The sequence below is a fragment of the Podarcis tiliguerta genome, assembly GCF_965153285.1.
Source record: "Podarcis tiliguerta genome assembly, chromosome: 9".
Lineage (NCBI taxonomy): Eukaryota > Metazoa > Chordata > Lepidosauria > Squamata > Lacertidae > Podarcis > Podarcis tiliguerta.
In genome coordinates this window covers 63,917,564-63,936,935 of record NC_139542.1, presented here as the reverse complement: position 1 = coordinate 63,936,935, position 19,372 = coordinate 63,917,564, and the positions used below count along the sequence as shown (strand labels likewise).

Sequence of the window (19,372 nt, the reverse complement as noted above, 5' to 3'; positions counted from 1 at the left end):
AGTCACTTACGGACTCATTGTTAAGATCATGCTCATGGAAGACAATCTTATTCAGCTATGAATGATTGCCAAAGAAGAAGAAGACATTTTGGGGTGCTGTGATCTCACACATATTTGGGTGCTGTGCTCTTGGGATGTCCCAATTTGAGACAGTTGAGGGTTGTGTCTCCACACACTTTCTGAGTCAGTTCACGAAGCAGGAGAGCATAGTGAGACTACTACTACTATCTTAACCACCTCCTATTGACACAGCAATACAACTGCTAGCACAATTACAAAGCTAAGCAAGGTCCAGTATGGTTTCAAATTGGATGGGGAACTGTGTCTTGATATTCCTGCATTGCAGGGGGGTAGGAAAACTAAACAACCATTGGGGTCCCTTCCAACTCTATAATTCTATGTGTGAGGCTGTGCACATGTGCCTTTGAAAATGGCAGTGCATGGCTTACACACGGTGAATAGGCCATGCCTCACTGAGATTAATAGGAGCACTATCTCAGCCACACATCCTGGAGAGTGAAGTCAAATGGGCCTCAGAAAGCACTGCAAATAACAAGGCCAGTGGAAGTGATGGTATTCCAGCTGAACTACTTAAAATTTTAAAAGATGCTGCTGCTAAGGTGCTACACTCAATATGCCAGCAAGTTTGGAAAACTCAGCAGTGGCCAGAGGATTGGAGAAGATCAGTCTACATCCCAATCCCAAAGAAGGGCAGTGCCAAAGAATGCTCCAACTACCGCACAATTGCACTCATTTCACACGCTAGCAAGGTTATGCTTAAAATTCTACAAGGAAGGCTCAAGCAGTATATGGACCGAGAACTCCCAGAAGTGCAAGCTGGATTTCGAAGAGGCAGAGGAACCAGAGACCAAATGGCAAACATGCACTGGATTATGGAGAAAGCTAGAGAGTTCCAGAAAGACATCTACTTTTGCTTCATTGACTATGCAAAAGCCTTTGACTGTGTCGACCACAGCAAACTATGGCAAGTTCTTAAAGAAATGGGAGTGCCTGATCATCTCATCTGTCTCCTGAGAAATCTCTATGTGGGACAAGAAGCTACAGTTAGAACTGGATATGGAACAACTGATTGGTTCAAAATTGAGAAAGGAGTACGGCAAGGCTGTATATTGTCTCCCTGCTTAAAAACTTATATGCAGAATTCATCATGCGAAAGGCTGGGCTGGATGAATCCCAAATCGGAATTAAGATTGCCGGAAGAAATATCAACAACCTCAGATATGCAGATGACACAACCTTGATGGCAGAAAGTGAGGAGGAATTAAAGAACCTTTTAATGAGGGTGAAAGAGGAGAGCGCAAAATATGGTCTGAAGCTCAACATTAAACAAAAGAAAATCATGGCCACTGTTCCCATCACCTCCTGGCAAATAGAAGGGGAGGAAATGGAGGCAGTGAGAGATTTTACTTTATTGGGCTCCATGATCACTGCAGATGGTGACAGCAGTCAAGAAATTAAAAGATGCCTGCTTCTTGGGAAAAAGGAGATGGCAAACCTAGACAGCATCTTAAAAAGCAGAGACATCACCTTGCCAACAAAGGTCCGTATAGTTAAAGCCATGGTTTTCCCTGTAGTGATGTATGGAAGTGAGAGCTGGACCATAAAGAAGGCTGATCGCCGAAGAATTGATGCTTTTGAATTATGGTGCTGGAGGAGACTCTTGAGAGTCCCATAGACTGCAAGAAGATCAAACCTATCCATTCTTAAGCCCTGAGTGCTCACTGGAAGGACAGATCCTGAAGCTGAGACTCCAACACTTTGGCCACCTCATGAGAAGAGAAGAATCCCTGGAAAAGACCCTGATGTTGGGAAAGATGGAGGGCACAAGGAGAAGGGGACGACATAGGATGAGATGGTGGGACAGTGTTCTCAAAGCTACAAACATGAGTCTGACCAAATTGCGGGAGACAGTGAAAGACAGGAGTGCCTGGCGTGCTCTGGTCCATGGGGTCACAAAGAGTCGGACACGACTAAACGACTAAACAACAACAACATCATCTCAGTGAATGTTGACGAATCGGGCCCATCTCATTTCATACCACAAAAGCTCATGTTTCTGCTGACTTGGAACTAGGAAGTCTACTATGGGTAGTGTAAGTAGAACTAATGGAGGAAACTATATTCAAATCAGGTATCATCACGTGTCATTTTTTTAAAAAAAATGGTGACTATTATGAGATATTTAAATACTGTCAAAATGCCCATGAAAATATGGGAATGATTGTTCTGTGCCCAAAACTAGAGCCTGCATTAGTACATTTATTTATTTATTTATTATTTATTTATTTATTTATTTTACCCCAGCCACTCTGGGTGGCTTACAGTATATCTATTGTTGTTCTTTAGTCGTGTCCGGCTCTTTGTGACGCTACGGACCAGAACATGCCAGGCACTCCTGTCTTCCACTGCCTCCTGCAGTTTGGTCAAACTCATGCTGGTAGCTTCGAGAACACTGTCCAACCATCTCATCCTCTGTCTTCCCCTTCTCCTTCTGCCCTCAATCTTTCCCAACATCAGGGTCTTTTCCAGGGAGTCTTCTCTTCACATGAGGTGGCCAAAGTATTGGAGCCTCAGCTTCAGGATCTGTCTTTCCAGTGAGCACTCAGGTCTGAATTCCTTCAGAATGGATAGGTTTGATCTTCTTGCAGTCCATGGGACTCTCAAGAGCCTCCTCCAGCACCATATTTAAAAACATAATTAAACAAAATAAAAAACATAATAAAAACATCAAGCATTAAAAACCTCCTGATACAGGGCTGCCTTCAGATGTCTTCTAAAAGCTGTGTAATTCTTTATCTCCTTGACATTCTGAAGTAATGTCATTCTACAGGGAGGGCACCACTATCGAGAAGAACCTACACAGCTCCATCCTTATTCCAGACATTGTCTATTGCGATGTTCAGCTGGTGATGCATCACAATGTTGAAAACCAGATATCGCTCAGCCCTACCACCTGCCTGCCCCTCTGCTTGCAGTGTGCAGCGCCAGGTGGTTTTATTCTGCTGCTGCACTTCTTTCAAAGGACACACTGGGGGACGATGACAAGGTACCTCCGTGCCGTGGGGCCACCAGCCTGGCTCAACCCAGGAATGGAAGATGGCTCTTCTCTCTAAGTAGCGGGCAAAGTCCAAAACATTGATTTCATGTCAGTTTCTAATTTTAAATAGGCTTCACGTCAGGTTTTGGAAAGTTCTGAATTCATGATTTTCCCCAGCAACTGATAAGAGCGAAGTACCGTCTGCCGATTCTCACGGACGCAAATCCATATCATTGTGAAGCAGAAGGGAACTAGAGCACTACCATGGCTTTGAGAGAAGGATAAGCTAATAGACTTTGGTAGCTTTGGAGTAGACTTTTACATGCTATTTGATGATAATTGGAGCGGCTGTTTAAACTCTGCCATTATCAGCGCATTGCGCTGTTGATGGAATGTAGAGTATTTCTAGGCTTCTAACCTTTTTAAGCAGAGCTGCCTCAGAACTGGAATAATCTTTCGCTGGGTAAAGCCACCGTTTAAGCTCCCCTGGCGTTCCCCTTTCACTCCCCTGAAGAAGATAACACGGTAGGTTGAATTATCTGGTAGAAAATTGCCTAGGATTATTTTCTCAATGACAGCTATTGTTAGCGACCCGCGACAGTTTCTGAAAGACTGATGAGCATTATGCAGCGAGCAGGAACACTATCTCAAAGCAGGAATTAGGCAAGTTATGCAATTTGCAAACTCTGTCAATGGTCTGAAGCAGATCTATAATATCATGTTTTGTGAGCCATGCGCCAGCCCGGGCATTATTGCGTTTGTCTCGTGGCAGCTATATCACAGTGGAGGGTCCAATTTATGTGTGTCCTTTTGCTTAACTTTGAATAATGTGTACCCAATTACAGGAGCTAAGAAAGGTTAGGTGAGCTATCATTTATTCCATGTGCCTGCTTTATTTACCCCATGGTGCCACCTAATTGTTTCTCAAATGACCTTATCAAGCTTGTGAAAATGATGCACCTTACCCAATTAAAATTACACAAATTCCATGTGTTTTTGGTCATTAATCCTTGCATGCGAGCTGCTTGCAAATGCTTGTTGCAAGCCATAGTTCCAAAGGACCTACTGTGCTAACTGCTAAGCCATTACAATACTTTGCAGTCTGGTCCTAAAAATGCTTACTCATAAGAAAGTCTCACTGAGTTCAGGGTGCGTTGTTGTTGTTGTTGTTCTCTTCTTCTTCTTCTTCTTCTTCTTCTTCTTCTTCTTCTTCTTCTTCTTCTTCTTCTTCCTCTCCTCCTCCTCCTCCTCCTCCTCCTCTTCTTCCTCTCCTCCTCCTCCTCCTCCTCCTCCTCCTCCTCCTCCTCCTCCTCTTCCTCCTCCTTCTATTATTAGTGGCCCGGAGTGTCTGGACAGGGATAGCCTAAGTACTCTTGTCTATGGTCTGGTAACTTCAAGTTACTGCAATGCATTATAAGTAGGGCTGCCTCTGAAGATGCTTCAGAAACTTCAGTTGGTGCAGAATTCAGCAGCCAGGTTGCTCAAGACGGTTTGATTTCCTTCAGAATGGAGAGGTTTGATCTTCTTGCAGTCCATGGGACTCTCAAGAGTCTCCTCCAGCACCATAATTCAAAAGCATCAATTCTTCAGCGATCAGCCTTCTTTATGGTCCAGCTCTCACTTCCATACAGCACTACTGGGAAAACCATGGCTTTAACTATACGGACCTTTTTTGGCAAGGTTATGTCTCTGCTTTTTTTTTTTTTTTTTTGCTTTTTTTAAAAAGCAGAGACAATAAATAATAATAATAATAATAATAATAATAATAATAATAATAATTCCAAATGTCCTCAAATAATAATAATTATTATTTGAGGACATTTGGAATCCCTTACGCATACCAGGACCACTGCAAGGAGATTTGGGGGGCGGGGGGGGGGGGTTAGCACTTTAAGCATGCAACATGAAAGACTGTTCAGCAGGACTGTGCAGATGGCAGCTATCTGTTTAGCATGTGTCAACAGAGCATTGCCACTCTAGGAATAGTTTCCTCCACTGCTGAAATTGAGAAGGGAAGTTTCCCTGGGAAGGGACATTCCCTCTTCCTCCCCCTCCCCCCTATGTTGCTCTGCATGTCGATGGTATTGTACATACAAATAACGTCATGTGTGACTAAATTAATACAATGAAATAATTAGATTCCATCCCTGAGCATCAAATGAGACTTTTGTCTGTGTGCATTCATGTGGAAAAGCAGAAACCTGCCTTTCATATGAGAACAGCATTCTGTGTTTCCCAGTGCTGTGCAAATCAAACTCCCTTTTCATCTGGAAATCTTTTTTCTTCTTCTGCTGCTGCTACTGATTCATTCCATTAAAACCCTTTCTTCTCTATATTCATGAACTGTTTGCACAGAAACGTTATGGTTTATAACATCCAAAACAGCAGTCATCCAAATTGTCACTTGCTATTTATTCATAACCCATGCATTATTAATAGATGAAATATCTCTGTACTGTGCGGATGATAATGCATGCAATTCCCCACCCCGCCCCCAGTCACCGGCCAAAATGTTTGCTGTCTTTTTCGTTATCGACCCTGGAGCATAGCTTGAAATTGCCGACAGATATGGGACAGATCTCTTTTCATTGCTGAAGCCAGGGGTCTGTGGAAGAGCTCTGAACACTTCTGATGTCCATGACCCTGACTGCACCTTGAAGTTTGTTGTTTTGATAATGTTGTGAACTCTCTGGAGGACCAAGTTAATAGGCGGTATATAAATGTACCAAAATAAATAGAATAAGCAACCGTCCCTCCCTTGAAAATAAAGTTGAGAGAGAGAATAGGATTGTTGTTTCAATTCAAGAATGTATACATTAGTTATGTACTGTTTTGGGGGGACAGGAGACGGGTGAGTGTGGAGGACTCCCTGGTCCTGAATGGGGTCACTGTGCCCCTGAAGGACCAGGTGCGCAGCCTGGGAATCATTTTGGACTCACAGCTGTCCATGGAGGTACAGGTCAACTCTGTGTCCAGGGCAGCTGTTTACCAGCTCCATCTGGTATGCAGGCTGAGACAGTATCTGCCCGTGGACTGTCTTGTCAGAGTAGTGCATGCTCTGGTATCTCCCACTTGGACTACCCAGACTACCTGGAAACTACAACTAATCCAGAATGCGGCAGCTACACTGGTGACTGGGAGTGGCCGCCAAGACCACATAACACCGGTCTTGAAAGACTTACAATGGCTCCCAGTATGTTTCCAAGCACAATTCAATGTTTTGGTGCTGACCTTTAAAGTTTTAAATGGCCTCGGTCCAGTATATCTGAAGGAGCGTCTCCACCCTCATAGTTCTACCCGGACACTGAGGTCCAATGCCGAGGGCGTTCTGGCTGTTCCCTCACTGCGAGAAGCCAAGTTACAGGGAACCAGGCAGAAGGCCTTTTCGGTAGTGGCGCCTTCCCTGTGGAATGCCCTCCCACCAGATGTCAAAGAGAACAACAACTACCAAACTTTTAGAAAACATCTGAAGGCAGCCCTGTTCAGGGAAGCTTTTAATGTTTGATGTATTACTGTATTTTAATATTTGGTTGGGAGTCACCCAGAGTGGCTGGGGAAGCCCAGTCAGATGGGCGGGGTATAAATAAGAAAGTATTATAGTAATATTATTATTATTATTATTATTATTATTATTATTATTATTATTATTTTATTATTAGTTAGGCACTGAGCACATATCAATATACAGATGCTGAGATGAATGGTTCAGTGTTCAAATCCAGTTGGAGCATGCTGTTTTTTCTTGATGGTCTTTTGTTCTCTATAACAATAATAATCAGTGCTTTTTTTAAAAAAAAAAATGTTTAGGGGTACTCTCATTTTCCTACTCAAAATTGAAATACTGCTTAGATTCACAAAATGTTTAGGGGTATGTGTCAGGGAGAGGCAAACGGGAAAAGATGAAAGGACAGAAACCAGCAGTTATAGAGAGCCTAAAGAGTCAGTCAGTCTGACAGTCAGTCTGACGTAGAGGGGGAGGAGGATGAGCCTGGGACAAGTCATGCTGTACACAGAGGAAGTAAGGGGAGGAGTTTTCGCAGACTTGCATGCTGGGTGCGGAAAAGGAGGAAGTAACATTAGAGGGAGCAACTGCGCACAAGGGGAAGGAGGTTAATGGAAACGCTGGAGATGTACGTTTGAACTTTGTCAAATAAATCAATTGTTTGGAACTGGCTGGGAGCCCGGAGTCTTATCTATGGCCAGCTGGACAGCACTAAGCCTCTGACAGTATGTGTCTCCCCAGAAAAAAGCACTGATAATAATAATAATAACAAAATATTATTTATACCCCGTCCATCTGGCTGGGTTCACCCAGCCACTCTGGGAGGCTGCCAATAAAATATTAAAAGCATGATAAAACATCAAACATTAAAAACTTCCCTAAACAGGGCTGCCTTCAGATGTCTTCTAAAAGTCAGATAGTTGTTTATTTCCTTGACATCTGATGGGAGGGCGTTCCACAGGGTGGGTGCCACTACTGAGAAGGCCCTCTGTCTGGTTCCCTGTAACCTCACTTCTCGCAGGGAGGGAACCGCCAGAAGGCCCCCGGAGCTGGACCTCAGTGTCCAGGCTTTTTTATGGGACAAGGAAAAGGCATACCCTCCAACATTTCTCCGATGAAAATAGGGAAATCCTATTTTACCATCATCATTTTATTATTTATACCCCACCTATCTTCACTAGTTTCCCCAGCTACTCTGGGTGGCTTCCAACATACACAAAAACTTAATAAAACATTAAACATTAAAAACTTCCCTATACAGGGCTGCCTTCAGACGTTTTCTAAAGGTTATATAGTTACTTATTTCCTTGGCTCAGGCTTCACATAACTCCATACCCACCAATATTTTTCTGTTGACAATAGAGACATCCTACCATAGCGTCCAACATTTCTCCAATGAAAATAGGAACACCCTATGGATCACTGCCTTGCCATGGCGAAGGGGCTTGAATAACTCAGAGAAGCTATGAACTATGCCGAGCAGGGCACCCAAGATGGACAGGTCATAGTGGAGAGTTTTGACCAAACGTGATCCACCTGGAGGAGGAACCGGCAAGCCACTCCAGTATCCCTGCCAAGAAAACTCCATGGACAAAGACAACAGGCATATAAAAGTTATGACTCTGAAAGATGAGCCCCTCAGGTTGGAAGGCGTCCAACATGCTACTGAGGAAGAGTGGAGGACAAGTACAAGTAGATTCAGAGCTGATGAAGCGGCTGAGCCAAAGCTGAAAGGTCGCTCAGTTGCGGATATGCCTGGAGGCGAAAGGAAAGTCCAGTGCTGTAAAGACGAGATGGTTGGATAGTGTTCTCGAAGCTACCAGCATGAGTTTGACCAAACTGCGGGGGGCAGTGGAAGACAGGAGTGCCTGGCGTGCTCTGGTCCATGGGGTCACGAAGAGTCGGACACAACTAAACGACTAAACGACTAAACAACTAAACGACTAAACGACTAAACAACTAAACGACAACAACAACAATAAGGAAAAGTGGGATATTCCAGGATCAAATCAGAAACTGGGACAGCTCCGGTACACCAGGGAGTGTCCCTGAAAAATAGGGACACTTGGAGGGTCTGAAAAGGTGGGCAGACTTGCAGATATTTGAAACCTCATTATGAAAGATTCGCAGCATATACAGCACCTTTTCTGAGTCCTCAAAGTGCTTCACAACACATTCACAGTCATGCTTGCAACCTGTCAAGTAAGGCGGTATCATTATCACTCTATTGCACAAGAGGGCAAAGCTGAGGAAAAACCCCAGGAGGTCTAAGGCCTCCCAGTGTTTGCAACTCTGGTGACATTTGAGTCAGTTAGCCCTTCTTAGCTTGGATTCAATCGCAGAATTTCAAAGGGTTGCGAGAAAATCAAGATGTATTTTTAATAGGAAAACCTTGTATTTCTGAACAACGTGCCAAATCCTTAACCAAATAACGTTGTCCCCCACCAGCAGTCAACAAGCTGGTTGTATAAAGAAACCCCATTTTTTTCCCCTTTGGAAAGCTCTGAAAATTAGATTTTGGTGGAAGGCCCTCATTTGCCCTTGTGAGCAACTGTTAATTCTTTTCATTTTGAAATAAAGCCACAATGACTGCTTATTTCTGTTGCTAATCGAGTAACTTTTAAGTAGAGATTTACATATTTTAACAGATGAGCATTTTTTAAAGTGCCGTTTGTTTGTTTGTTTGTTTGTTTATTGTGGAAAAGAAGCCAAACTGAAATGTTTTCTGGGCAAAGAGATTTCTTTTAGAGCAAGCCAGAACCAATGGGATAACAAACAGCTGGCCAGGATTCAAAGAGATACTTTACACTTGTCCAATGATTCCCAAATGAACGCTGTAAAAGGGTCCTGAAAGAATTAAGCCAACATTTTAGACGCATTAGCTGCTCTGTGCCCGTTGGATCGCAGCATTTGTGACAGGTTCCTTTTGATTACTTTTAACCGGTTACTTAAGCTAATCAGTGGGTTTCATTTAAACAAATCTGTATAGAACGAATCGGCGACAAAGATTCGTTCAGATTTTCAAGAGAATACAAGCAATTTAATAAGCAAATGAAAGCACGTTTTTAGAAGAAAGGCAATCTTAAAATTGCCCCCCCCCCACTCTTTGCCCACAATGCAGCAGAACCAAAACAGGTTCAGAAGCCAAGATCTATCTATCTATCTATCTATCTATCTATCTATCTATCTATCTCAATATATCTATAAGGACGCGGGAGGCGCTGTGGTCTAAACCACAGAGCCTAGGGCTTGATGATCAGAAGGTCGGGGGTTCAAATCCCTGCGGCAGGGTGAGCTCCCGTTGTTCAGTCCCAGCTTCTGCCAACCTAGAAGTTCGAAAGCATGTCAAAGTGCAAGTAGATAAATAGGTACTGCTCCGGAGGGAAGGTAAAAGTGATGCTTTGGTTCGCCAGAAGAGGCTTAGTCATGTTGGCCACATGACCCGGAAGCTGTCTGCAGACAAACGCCGGCTCCCTCGGCCTATAGACTGAGATGAGCGTGTAATCCCCAGAGTCATTCACGACTGGACCTAACGGTCAGGGGTACTTTTATCTATATCTATATCTATATCTATATCTATATCTATATCTATATCTATATCTATATCTATATCTATATCTATATCTATATCTATATCTATATCTATTTTATATCTGTCTATCTATCTATTGTTATAAATTTGTATAGATCACAGGAAGGCTCACAGCATAAAAATACAAAATGAGAGCACAGAATACATGCTAAAACAAAAGTAAAAATGGAAACGGAAACAAAGCAATACCCCACCTACCCACAAACACATTTACAAGGCCTTGTCCACATGCTTAAGCCATAATAATAATAATAATAATAATAATAATAATAAAATAATAAATTTATTTATTTATTTATACATACATACATACATACATACATACCCTGCCCATCTGGCTGGGTTTCCCCAGCCACTCTGGGCAGCTCCCAACAGAATATTAAAAACATGATAAAACATCAAACATTAAAAACTACCCTAAACAGGGCTGCCTACAGATGCATTCTAAAAGTCAGATAGTTGATTATTTCCTTGACATCTGATGGGAGGGCGTTCCACAGGGTGGGTGCCACTGCCTAGAAGGCCCTCTGCCTGGTTCTCGCAGGGAGGAAGCCAGAGCTCGACCTCAGTGTCTGGGCTGAATGATGGGGGTGAAGACGATCCTTCAGGTATACTGGGCCGAAACTCATCCAACTCAACAGGATTAGACAGTTATATGGACACCTCTGAGATGTCACTGAACTTAAAATTCCTAATCTGTTAGGTTGTGGGCGAACATATCAGACGACACAGCGATTCTTTCCAGCAGCTCTTTATTTGTAAGCTGGAACAGAACTGAACTGAGGAGCTCAGTCAGCCTGCTTATATAGAGCTCCAGAACAATGTAACTGTTGCCATTTTCTAAAACTACCCAATCACTGAACGTCACTTTCGATCCTTCATTTGCATAACTATCCACAGTATCCCCCTGCTGACCCAGGGTGAGAACTTCAGTACATAACATAATCAGCTCCAGCCAGCATGGCAAATTTCAAGGAGTGATGAAAGCTTTAGTCTGTAGCACCTGCAGGGCTGTAGTTGATTGACCCACCAGTTTTTAAAAACCAATTTTCAGTTTTTTGTACATTTAAAAAACCAACCAACCAACCAACCAACCAACCAACCACCTGTATTTTAGCTGTTTTAATGATATATCTGTAAATTACACTGAGATGTATGTATAAAAAGATGATTCTTAAATTTGTTGTCGTTAAGCTTGAAAATGATTTGGGATTGAGAGGAATACCAGAAGTGAAAGAGAAGGAAACTGGAACAAGAAAAGAGGTCTGGTCTCCATGTAATATAAGAAATACAGCCAGCTCAAATGAGCTGTCATTTGACCACTTAATTGTCTTTTTGTTGTCCTTTATTCTCCTCTTTTCTGGTTCCCATTGTTATTGTGCGGTCCCTCTTGCTTTCCAGCAACATAATATTCAAAAAGACCATGTCCCTCTGTTTCTGCTCCGTTGCCAGTAGCCATTGTTCTGCCTCCGTGCTGCTAAGCTTGCTGAGTTCCTCTTGGAAGTGGCTCAATGTCCTATCCCTAGCTCTGAATGTATTGCCACAACAAAGAGCGGGATAGAGGGAGCGACAGTTGCCAGAAGAGGCAAGAGACATTTTAAAACAGGAAACCCGCATTCCTGCCATGTTAGGTCGTCCAGAAAAATTTAAAGACCTTCAGTAAAGTTGTGGCCTGTTTTGACCCCCAGAACCAGTCTCATTGATCTCTGAATAGTTCGGGTGGGAGATGGGAAGACCGATGACTGGCCCTGCAAGTGTAAAGTTATAACAATACCAAAATACATATCCATATTTAGAGATTTCTCCAGACTTCCCACCCTCCCCTCCATGGATCTTATTGTCAAGATTTTCAATTGCAGATTATTTCATAATCCATATTTTGTATCTCTCCATATTGTCTATAGTGATTGTCACATTACAAGTGTTATTAAAATCCTGCTCATGTTTTCATTTGCTTACAGTAGTCTCCTAAATAAATTATAATTTCCCCCCATTTTTTCTTGAAGTTTTTGTCTTCTTGGTTCCTGAGCTTTACGGTCAGTTTTGCCATTTCGGCGTAGTCCAACAGCTTGGTTTGCCATTCCTCTCTGGTAGGGACTTTATCTTCTTTCTATCTCTGGCCTTGTAGCATGCATGCAGCTGTTGCATGCTGAGGTCGCCAAAACACCCCTACCCCAATAACTCACACATCACACATAATTTTTGTTTAAGGTTTTTGGCATAATTTTGGCCACAACTTTATTAAAATAAAAATTGTGAGTGGTTGCTTAGGCATTGGTTATGACTATCTGTCCCCCCCGCCTGGGGACAGCACTGACTCCCGGATTCCAGTGAAAGCCAGTGTGGAGGAACAAGATCAGGGATAACTGGAGCTGCGACGCAGACCCTCAGCTTTTCCCCGCATGCTCCCAGGAGCTTACGCGGCCCGCACCCGATTCCAAGGGTTTGGACGAAAGGATGGTAAGCCCCTGAATTCCTTTAACGGAATTCCCGTGCAGCAGCAGCATTGGAGGGGCAGGCACAGCCAATCCATACCCCTCCACCAACCAATTTAAACCAATGCCTAACCGCCAACCTTACAAGTTGTGACGATTTGCTATGCAGTGGGCAAAAACCAATTGGCACATACTAATCAGCCAAAAGGAAAAAATCCTACCAGGCCCCCGCACCAATGCGGACGACCCCATGACAGGCATAGCAAGGTCAAAGCACAAGTCCAATCAAGGGAGGGCGGGCGGGTGATCCGGTGCCCACAGCGAAAGAGAAAGGAACATGCTCTGTTCCCACCCCTAAATTGGCAACATCAAATTTACCCCAGTAACACCAACCACCAATCCGATCCAAGCCCCTTCAATCTATCCTGCCTGGCAACCATGGGGTGCTTTGCTCGGCCCCATCTGCAACACGTACTCTCCTTTAATGAGAACACGCTGTGTCACGTACATGAAAAGTCTTTTCTGCTCCTTTGGGATCTTGGTACCTACAATTCTTAATAAAAAAGCTTCTTTTTAAAATAAAAGTTATTTTAAACATTTTTTCAATTCATTATATATCATTTCCCAGAATGCTTTTATTACCTTACAGGACCACCACATATGGTAAAAGGTACCTTCTTTTTCTTTGCATTTCCAGCACATATTTGTACTTGTCATACATTTTTGCTAACTTTCTAGGAGTCAAATACCACGAGTACATCATTTTCAACCTTGGGTTGAAGTAGCTTCAGGTTGAGCATTTTCTGATTGCGTTCCATGGCGACCCGGAAGTTATGGAATGCGTTACTTCTGGGTTTCGCCACTTGCGCATGCGCAGACGCTCAAAAGGATGTCATGCGCATGCGCAGAAGCGACAAATTGCGACCCGCGCACGTGCAGATGCGCAGGCGCTGGTTGCATTCGCTTCAGGATGAAGGGGGCTCTGGAACAGATCCTGTTCACATCCAGAGGTACCACTGTAGTTTTCTTTCAGCGTACAACATGCCAAGAATTTCAAGTCAGTTTTCCGTAACCTTTCCCAATCTGAAATTTGGATATTATGCCCCAAATCCCTCGCCCAGTGTATAATTACAGATTTAACCTGTTCATCTTTTGTATGCCATTCCAAGGCATTACTCATTGTTGTTGTTTAGTCGTGTCCGACTCTTTGTGACCCCATGGACCAGAGCACACCAGGCCCTCCGGTCTTCCACTGCCTCCCGCAGTTTAGTCAAACTCATGCTGGTAGCTTCAAGAACACTGTCCAACCGTCTTGTCCTCTGTCGTCCCCTTCTCCTTGTGCCCTCCATCTGTCCCAACATCAGGGTCTTTTCCAGGGAGTCTCCTCTTCTCATGAGGTGGCCAAAGTATTGGGAGTCTCAGCTTCAGGATCTGTCCTTCCAGTGAGCACTCAGGGCTGATTTCCATCAGAATGGATAGGTTTGAACTTCTTGCAGTCCATGGGACTCTCAAGAGTCTCCTCCAGCACCATAATTCAAAAGCATCAATTCTTTGGCGATCAGCCTTCTTTATGGTCCAGCTCTCACTTACATACATCACTACTGGGAAAACTATAGCTTTAACTATACGGTCCTTTGTTGGCAAGGTGATGTCTCTGCTTTTTAAGATGCTGTCTAAGATGCATTACTCATTAGTCTCATTGAATACCCTTCCACTCATCTGGCTTAGTAGACAGTAGGCTTCTCTCTCTCTCTCTCTCTCTCTCTCTCTCTCTCTCTCTCTCTCAGCTTTCTGTGATCTAGCTATCTCTTGTAAGCATATGGTGAAAACAGACGCTCGATCCAGCGATGCTATCTATTTCCTTCTGCATAGCCCCACCAGCTTGTTTAAGCACTCCATTCCAAAGGGTTTCTGTCTGAGCTTTATGAAAAGCTGCTTCAAAAATCCCTTTCTCCAGTTTGTTGTGCTCTCGCAAGTACTGCTTACCTGCCTCACGCTGTCATTCCTGCGATACAACTCTGTCAATAACAGAGAGCACCCCTTCCTCCATGATTAATCTCTGGCTTTACGCTGTGAGGTGGTCGTGATAAGATTTTTTTTACTTTCTGAACTCCGCACTTGCGGGTGAGGACCTTTTGTAACCCTCACATCGGGCACTCTGGGGTAGAGGGCTTTTGTGTGTGCAGCTAGCATAAAAGGAGTAGCAACCTGAAGGTTATTTCTGTTGTCACATCTATCAAAGTCTCATGATCTACGTGAATTATCACAGCGGGGAGCAGCTGATCTTTATGTTATCTCGCAGGGAAGGAAATGGGAATGGAAAGCCAACGTGTAAATTATAATGGCAGGCTTTTGCAAGTAGCAAAACTCTACAGAGAAAGAGAAAATGGTGTGTTCTCCTTCTGCAACTCTTAACAGGAGAATCCAATGGTGAAAGGATTTACGGAAAAGCGAATTCTCTATTGGTTCAAAGGTGGGGTGTGTGTGTGTGTGTGTGTGAGAGAGAGAGAGAGAGAGAGAGAGAGAGAGAGAGAACCATGCAAACATGAGCATATTTACAAACCTGGATGGGACGCTGGTGGTGCTATGGTCTATACCACTGAGCCTCTTGGGCTTGCCGATCAGAAGGTCAGCAGTTCGAATCCCTGTGATGGCGTTAGCTCCCGTTGCTCTGCCCCAGCTTCTGCCAACCTAGCAGTTTGAAAGCATGCCAGTGCAAGTAGATAAATAGATACTGTTATGGCGGGAAGGTAAATGGCATTCCCGTGCACTCTGGCTTCCATCACAGTGTCCCGTTGCGCCAGAAGCGGTTTAGCCATGCTGGCCACATGACCCGGAAAGCTGTCTGTGGACAAACACCAGCTCACTTGGCCTGAAGCGAGACGAGCACTGCAACCCCATAGTCGCCTTTGACTAGACTTAACTGTCCAGGGGTCCTTTACCTTTTTTTATTTATTTACAGACTTATCTGCCTGTCACCTCCCATTATGATCCAGGAGCATAGCGTGGGGGGTGCCGGGGGGCAAGGGCTGAGTGCACAATTTTTGAGCGGGTGCAAACCAAGCACCCTCACACAGGCAAACCCAGTGCTGCCTGGCCCAGTGATCTTCTCCGCTTGCCAAGAGTCACGTCAGCCAACTGGGCTCCCTCCTGCAAGGGCCAGTAAGAAGAAGAAAAGGAGTTTGGATTTGATATCCCGCTTTATCACTACCCGAAGGAGTCTCAAAGCGGCTAACAATCTCCTTTTCCTTCCTCCCCCACAACACTCTGTGAGGTGAGTGGGGCTGAGAGACTTCAGAAAAGTGTGACTAGCCCAAGGTCACCCAGCAGCTGCATGTGGAGGAGCGGGGATGCGAACCCGGTTCACCAGATTACGAGTCTACCGCTCTTAACCACTACACCAAGTGTGGCCCTTCTTCGCTCCAGCGGGGGTGGGGTTGCTCTGGAGGCATCAGTAGCGAGGGCAACCGGCACTATGCTGCTGGTATGATCGCGACATATGCAACAGCTGTCCTGTTCTGCTGTAGGTTGCTGGCTTTTGATTTCAACAATACCTTTTAAAGTTGGGCCCGCCCACCAATGGAGCCTAGAAGGCTGGAGTTGGGACCCTAGGTCAGGCTTGCTCAACTTCAGCCCTCCAGATGTTTTTGGCCTACAACTCCCATGATCCCTAGCTAGCAGGACCAGTGGTCAGGGATGCTGGGAATTGTAGTCTCAAAACATCTGGAGGGCCGAGGTTGATAAAGCCTGCCCTAGGTGGAATCTTCCTAGCTAGAGATAGAATAAGAGTAGAACTTTAAAGAATCTGGCAAGTCTGGGGAATAGCCTGAGAAAATCTTAAGGGATGATGCGCTGTCTCCAGTACTTTTACTCAGAACTCATTCACCACTTAAATGGGGGGAAAGTATGGTTGGTGTGCTGGGAAATGATGATGATAACAGTAATAATAATTCCTTTGGGAATTATAGGGACAGAAGTACTGAAACTTTATAGAAACTTATTCATGTACGCTACTACAGCAGCAAAAAATGTTACCTGCCCAAAAGTGGAAAGAAGCAGAAATCCCAGCAAAGGAAGAATGGATACGAAAACTTACGGAATATGCAGAAATGGCGAAACTTAACCGGAAGAATAAGAAATCAAGAGAACAAACTTTTTATAAAAGAATGGAAATGGTTTATGGAATATTTACAGATAAACTGCAAACAGATAAAAACATTGTTGTAATGACCTGAAGTTTCATAAGAGTATATATTCAAAGAAGATAATTAAATGAGCAAATTAAATGAATTTGGATATGCAGAAAATATTTAAAAAAAAATTTTTTTAAGGAATCTCAGAAAGAGGGGGAAGTCAAATTTTGAAATGTTAAATTGATTGTAAAACTAACAAAATGTATAAACTTGAAAAGTATATAATAATAATAATAATAGTAATAATAGTAATAATAATAATAATAATAATAATAATAATAATAGGACTGGGGTCAGGTTTTGCTTACTTTCAGTCAAGTCCCACATTGCAACCATTTTCTTTTTGTCCCATAGAATTCACTGGAATTCTATGAGAATTCAGCCAGCTCATCTCTGCATCTTTCCAGTCTTTTGCAGGTATATCTTCCCTGCATCTTTCTTTCTTTCTTTCTTTCTTTCTTTCTTTCTTTCTTTCTTTCTTTCTTTCTTTCTTTCTTTCTTTTGGGAGGGGGGGAATAAGAGGCTGACAGAAAAAGTGCGATTGAACTGTATTGGCAGTTAAAGTGCAAGTGTGTGATATGATAAAAGTTCCTGTTTATTGATGAAATGTTTATTCTGTTGGAGCTTTTGCCGTTTTCCTGGATCTCTTAGGGGTTCTTGCAATGGTTTTATTGTAATATGGATAAGATCAAGTTTTGACTTTCAGATCATTATATACTCAGAAAGGCGAATTCATGGAGGTTCAACCTCATGATTCCCATTTGGTTTTATTGTGATCTTAGATGGTGCTTTCTGAGAAACTGCAGCAAATGACAGGTAAGACACTTTTGGAAACCAATAAACTGAACTCACTCTTAAATATGAGGCTGGTTAAACAAAATGGAAAATTAGCAGTTCCTGCAAACTGCAGAAAAAAACAAAAATACTAGCAGCTTACATGACCTCATTAATTTGCTGAATGCTCAGCATATATTCTGCTGAAGGATAATATGAAATATTTTTAGCACTAATAAATCTGAGGTAGAGGGGAAAAAATATCCTACCTTTGAATTACCATGACTATATTTTTGCACTCATCAGCCATATTTTAGTAAATTGAAGAAATATGAACACTGAAGCTTTAAATCTTAATTCCAAATGTAGCCAGCAAGCTGTCTTTTAACTTCAGCACGGCTCCAGGTAGCAAGGCTCTGAGTGCAGGAATTTTTCAAATAGGTGTCTTTAAGGCTAGGTTAGAAACATTCTTCCTAATATGCTTCCTTTCCGTATGAGATGAGGGAGCATGAACAAAAATTGATCCTCCACATGCTTTCTGATGGGGGGGGGCATCTCCCTAAAAGTCTCAAGATGCTACTTTTGATCTACGTCTTTGTTTTGTTAACTGGTACCAAAAGAAAAACAATTTCATATCTTCTGATAAAACAGTACTCACCATTTTAGTACAATAGCTATAATCGCAATCTTTCCTGTGAGGCCTGATCGTCAGAATTACCAGTGAAAATATTGCTTTCCTCCCATCTGTCTATAAATTTATTCAATAGCTGTCATTCTTTCTTCACACTGAATAAGTTTCATAATCTTCCAAACTTGTAGCAACCAAAAATTATCTTTAGCAGTTTTCTATCTGCAAGTTTTTTTCAGAGCACAATTCTTCATGACATGGGAGCTGCATGCATGGGATATTGCAAGTGAAATGCAACTGTGGGGCTGGATTGAGCCCATTGTGTTGGAGGAGAGCTGTTTAAACTCTCTCATTTTCTCCTTGAACATACCGTATTTTTTGCTCTATAAGACTCACTTTTTCCCTCCTAAAAAGTAAGGGGAAATGTGTGTGTGTGTTATGGAGTGAATGCAGGCTGCGCAGCTATCCCAGAAGCCAGAACAGCAAGAGGGATTGCTGCTTTCACTGCGCAGCGATCCCTCTTGTTGTTCTGGCTTCTGAAATTTAGAATATTTTTTTTCTTGTTTTCCTCCTCCAAAAACTAGGTGCATCTTGTGGTCTGGAGCGAAAAATATGGTACTTCCTCTGAAGCTTGTCTCCATCCTGCAAGGGAAATAGAAGGTACCTAAAACAACAAGGACTCTTGTGGTGCCTTGAAGGCTGATGAATGGATAAAAAAACGTTATGGAATATGCAGAAATGGTGAAACTTACCAGAAGAATAAGAAATCAAGATAACACACTTTTTATAAAAGAAGGGAAACTGTGGAATATTTACAGATAAATTGCAAACAGATTAAAACATTAGCAGATGATTGTAATAACCTGCAGTTTCCTAAGAGTATTTATTTAAAGTAGATAATTAAATGAACAAATTAAATGAATTTGGATATGCAGGATATATTAAAAAATAAATTTAAGGGGGAAGAGGGGGAAGAGGGGGAAGGAAGTCAAACTTTGAAATGTTAAATAGATTGTAAATCTAATGAAATGTATACACTTGAAAAGTATAAATAAAAACTTGAAGACTGATGAATTTATAACGGAAGAAGCTTTGTGAATTATAGTCCAGATGCACAGTGCTATTCTGATACACACAAACAGAGTTATTATGGGGTCAAAAGAAAATGAAATGCAGAAAGTATAGACAGT

General features: G+C 42.8%; 1 long non-coding RNA gene across 1 annotated transcript; it reads left to right on the top strand.

The window, feature by feature from the left end:
• The first annotated feature begins 17,169 nt into the window (after window positions 1–17,169).
• LOC310657401 lies at window positions 17,170–19,136 on the top strand. The gene is made up of 3 exons (XR_014501746.1): window positions 17,170–17,197; window positions 17,487–17,596; window positions 18,767–19,136. It is a non-coding gene; the product is annotated as an uncharacterized lncRNA (long non-coding RNA).
• Window positions 19,137–19,372: the final 236 nt, after the last annotated feature.